The 5,264-nt window shown below is 43.6% G+C and overlaps 1 pseudogene; it reads right to left on the reverse strand.

Annotated features, from left to right (window-relative positions):
* Window positions 1-5,264, reverse strand: part of LOC105807531 — a 46,321-nt pseudogene that overhangs the window by 24,591 nt on the left and 16,466 nt on the right.

Consider the following 5,264-nt stretch of genomic DNA (forward strand, 5'->3'; position numbering starts at 1 on the left):
TTTTTCATTTCATTTTTCATCCTTCTGAATCTCTTAGTTTTAGGTTTCTCTTTGTACAGTGTTGAATTATTGTTGATCTGTGGTCCTATCTGACTTTTTTCTTTTTTACTGAATGAATTAAACTCACTTATAATTATTACAATTATATCCTTTTTTATACAAAAGATATGTTTTGTCATGATTATGACATGTTATTTTGTTATAGTAAGTGTTACAGTGGGTGGTTCCGAAGACAAACCACGTGGCACATGGAGAGACAGAGAATCAAGGTTTATTTGCCAGTGGGCTCAGAGAGGTCTCACCACCAAATTTTGAGACCCATCTACTGGGTTTTTTCCACTTTTATTAGGTTGGGGTCGTATGAGGAGTGGGGTCTCAGGTGGCTGAGCCAGGTAATACATGGGGGTCTTCCTTATCATCCCCCCTTTTGATGTCCTTATATGTCCATTATAGGGCATTATTTCCCAGTGTGTGATAGCCTCATAAGGCTGTTATGTGAGCTGTTGCTCTCCGTGTTATAGTTGTCTCTACGAATTTTAGAATCATGCTCAGTATGCAGGGGCCTATAGTGACAAGGAGGAGAATGGTTATTAGTGGCCTGGCCAGCAGTAATAGTCATAAAGTCCATTGTCCTAAGTTGAAACCCCAGGTTTGTTTTAATTTTGGGGTTTTTTTTTCTGGACTTTTTTTTAGCTCCCTGACTTTTGTGGTTATTACTCCTGTCTGGTTTATATAGTGGTAGTACTCTTCCCCTAGGAATATATAGGTTCCCCCCTTTTTAGTAGTGAGTAGGTCTAAGGCCCGTCTATTCTGTCAGGTTATTGTTGTTAGTGAGTTTAGTTGACTCTGGAGGGACAGTAGGGAATCTGTTACTTGTTCCATGTCTTCATTTAGTTTTGGGGATAACTTGTGGTAGATGCTCAGGGATGTTTCTAGGCCTCCTATTCCTGCTCCTATCCCAGCAGTAATTTTTTCCCCACGAGGGATTATGTTAGTAAGGCCCGTCTCTTTTGAGTGTTTGAGTGGGAGCTTAGTGTAGTTTACAGTTGTTGGGTTTTAAAGATACAAATATCTGGGGTGAGGAAGACCTGGGTATAGGTCCTGGTCCAGTTTCTTGGGAGGTAGAGGTGGGCAATGTCTCTATAAAGAAAGAATATGTCATCTTGAGAGTAGGTGGCAGTGGCATTACTGGGTAAGGTTTGTTTACTTGTGTAGAGTTTACTCGGCATGAATCCCAATATTTTATTTTCTCCTGTATTAGTAATGTAAGTGATATTTAGATGGGAAGTTATGGATAAGTGGACATTGTATGTTACTGGGACCACCAGGGATGCTTTTTTGGGGGTCTGGGATCAGGATGTTGGAGTTTTAGCCCAGAGGCACAGGGACCTTAATATAGACTTGTTTCTGAAGGCATAAACAGACCCAATATGAATTATGATTGGGTAGGGCCTGGAGGGTCATGTTAAGGAACCGGGTTATCAGAGGAGAGGTTTCTAGGGGGTTAGTGATCTTTTGTATGTTAGTAAGATCTGGCCTCTTATAAGTTGACTCTGTTATTGAGGCTATCTTAATAAGTTGAGTCTGTGTCTTTGAGCTGTTGGATTTTAGTCTGGTCTTGGACTCTTCCTCCATTAGACATTTCCCAGTGGGTGTAGTAAGTTTAATAAGTTGGTTTGTCTCTTTGGGCTATATAGGTTTGAATATCACCTGTAATGGTGCCAGTCCAGTATTTTTTGTTTCCCCACTGTGGCATACCTGAGCCTGACTATAACATGTCTTTGGCACGTAGGTGTGGACTGTGAAATTTCCCATGGTCTAGAAGTTTTGAGTAATCCTGTTAGTGGAGGGAATCTAAGTCCTAGTATAATAAGCCTTAGGGCAGGCTTTCTCTGCCATAGTTGTTAGGACGAGTGCCCCAACCAGGAGGAGGGTAGGGACTGAGTCAGGAGTAGACATTCTATAATGAGTCAAAATATCACAGTTAAAGATGTCCTCTGCAGTTTAGTCTACTTTCCTAGAGTTATTGAGAAGAGTTTAATTTTTAGTAAGGTTATAATAACCCCAATGAGGGCCAGGGCTAGTGGTCCCACTTACTCCTGTTTAGTCCTGGGTATGGCTGTCCTCATTGGGAGATGGTTAAGCTGGATTTTTAGTGGGTTCTGCTGGTCCTGACATGTAGTTCAGAGACCAGTTTCGTTATCTGGTTTAGTCTTTTTTACCTGGGAGTGATGGATCTATGGAGTGATACCTATAATTTTAACAGTAGTGGGGGTAACTAGTATTGTAGTATGGGGATCATTTTAGGTGGGTTCTAAGGGTGTTTTTTAGTCTTTTATCTAGACTGGATTCCCAGGTTGGTGGGGGTGGACAAGGAGATCCAGGGAGATAGGGTTTTTTTTTTTTTAGGATATCTATCTAGGGTAATTGTGTTTTTTGACATAGTTTCACTAGAGTAGTCTTGAGGGTCTGGTTTATGTGTTCTACTTTCCCTGAGTTTTGTATGTAGTTTTATTTGATTCCTAGTGCCATGATGAGGGTTTGTATGACCTCCGTGGTGAAGCTTGGTCCATTGTCTCTGTCAAAGGAGAGTAGTAGACTGTACCTGGGAATGATTTTTCTTAATAGAACCTTTGTCACTTCCCTAGCCTTTTCGGTCAAGGTAGGGACTGCCTCGACCTCGCCTGAGAAGGTGTATATCACTACCAGCAGGTATTTATAGTCCCAACATGGTTTTATTTTTGTGAAATTAATTCTCACTTCCTCAAACAGAGAGGTTCCGGTGTACTGAATTCCTGGATGGGTCTCGGCCTGACCGCTGCATTGTTTTTAGCACAGGTCTGGCAGTGGGTGCTGACTGTTGTAGCAACGGACAGAAGTTTGGCGATGTAGTAGTACCGGGCGAGTAGCTGCGTGAGGGCTGTTTTCCCTAAGCGAATCAGGTTGTGACGTTGGGAGACAATGGAGTATGTTAGTTTACTGGGGATAAAGACATTATGGTTCCATAGGTGTCACCACCCATCTCTGTCCTTCTTAGCCTTCTCCTGCTCTGCCCACTGGTTCTCTTTTGGGGTATATTTTGGTTCTTTGGGCCACTCGGGTGTGAACAAGATTTGGCACTGGGTTGGAGTGTTGTCCTTTGAATATCCTCGGCTGGCTGCAATTTTAGCTGTTTGGTCTGTCAGGCGGTTGGTTGCTGGTGGCAATTGGATCTGTGTCCTTTTGGTGTCCTCGACAGTGGATGACTGCAACTTTTTGGGGCTCCCAAACTGCCTCTAGCAGTTGGAGGATTTTGTCCCTATTTTTAATCTCCTTTCCACCTGCAGTCAGCAGTCCCCTCTCTCTGTATATTGTCCCGTGGATATGTAGTGTGGCAAAGGCATACTTACAGTCTGTGTATATGTTTGTCTTCTTACCCTGGGCATGCCTGAGGGCTTGGATGAGGGCCCATAGCCCCGCCCTTTGTGTCGACCACCCTTGGGGCAAGAGGGTTGACATGATGACCTCACTGACTGTGGTGACTGTGAAGCCCGCCAGTCGTTTCCCATTCTGGATAAAACTACTGCCAGCGGTGTAGAGTTCTAAGTCCAGTGCTGGTAGAGGACTATCTTTCAGACGCTGTAATCTCCTGTGAAACCCTTCTTAAAGTTCTTTAACATGTATTTAAGGACTGTAGGCTTAGATTCTACGCTACCCATCCTAGACCCTTGAACGGTGTCGTAGCTTAACAAAGGCGGGGAGTAGGCGGTTCTCTCAGGTGTCCGCCTGGCTTCGTCCCTTGTGGGAATTTAGGTGCGTCTTGGCTAAGGTGTGCCGGTATAAACCCCAGGCCTGGTGGCTCCCTTTAGGGGAGTGAATCACTGTTATGCCGTACGCCGCCACCACAGAACCGCAGGTGAGGACGCACTCAGGTTCCGTGGCCGTAGCCGTGGAACCACAAACAGTCACTCTTCACTCACTCATTCAGACAGGCAGAGGTTATGCATTCCCGCCCTGGGAACTGCCTGAACTCAGGAGGTGATTAAGCTCTTCTGTCCTCTGATGGGCCTGACTCAGACAGGTCCCGGGACCTTACCTGATCTGATGCCTCCAGATTTGATTTGCCTTGTCCATCCCTCCGGTGTGTCCTGGCGAGCTCAGGACCCCGAAGCTGGCGGGAGCTCCCAAGGAGCGAAAATATTCCGCAAAATGGCGGTCGGCGCCAGTTGGTTTCTGTTGCTGAGGTCCCACTGGTCGTTGTGCCCAGCCCTGAACCGGGGGCTTCAAGTGGCCAGCAAGGTCAATTTCCTGGTCAGGGAACCAAATTGTTACAACAAGTGTTACAGTGGGTGGTTCCAAGGACAAATTGAGCAGCACACGGAGAGTTGGAGAATCAAGGTTTATTCGCTGGTGGGCTCAGAGGGGTCTCGCCACCAAATTTCAGCCCCATCTACTGGGTTTTTTCCACTTTTATTAGGTTGGGGTGGTCTGAGTGGTGGGGTCTCAGGTGGCTGAGCCAGATAATAGATTAATATTAGGTTAATAAGGGTCATCCGAGGGGTGGGGTCTCAGGTGACTGATATGTCAGGTAATAAATAAAAATCTTCCTTATCAATTTCATGTTATGATTCATGTTTTCAAGGTTAAAAATAATTTCCTGTGTGAGATTTTACTTTGTTGCATATGCATTTCTTCTGATAATCTTGAATGTTTGCATCTTGTTGTCTACTGTCCAATCTTCTTTAGCCAGTATTATCTATACCCTATTCTGAACAATAATTAATTAGTAGTTTTCCTCTTCCACCTCCCTTTCTCTCCACAATCTCCTAATTTTGGTTAATTATGCTTCTTAATGTTTATTTTTGTTCTGTTTAATAAAAATAATTCCCACATTTGTTTTAGTTTTACTCCTACTTACTCACAGTCCTTATGCTGCTATCTACCTTATACTTTCTGGTCATCTCTGGTTTGATAAAATTTGTTCACTGGCAGATTCTTCAAGAGGTTAGTAGAAGTAATACCCTTAAGATGTTGTATTTTCAAAACTGTGCCTTTACATTTAAGCAACAGTTTGACTGAATACAAAATTCCTGGGTCCATCTCTTTTCTTCAGGATTTTGTTGGTATTTACCTAAATTGTCTCATAAGAACAAATGTGGAGAAAGCTGAAATCAGCCTATGCAGTCCTGGTTACAAGTGATTTATTCTTTTTGGCCATGAGTTCCTATAATTTTATCAGGACATATACTGGTCTTGACCACTGGAATCTTTTTTTTTTTTTTTTT

This window comes from Propithecus coquereli, unplaced genomic scaffold (assembly GCF_000956105.1).
Source record: "Propithecus coquereli isolate 6110/MARCELLA unplaced genomic scaffold, Pcoq_1.0 Scaffold16, whole genome shotgun sequence".
In the NCBI taxonomy this organism is placed as follows: Eukaryota; Metazoa; Chordata; class Mammalia; order Primates; family Indriidae; genus Propithecus; species Propithecus coquereli.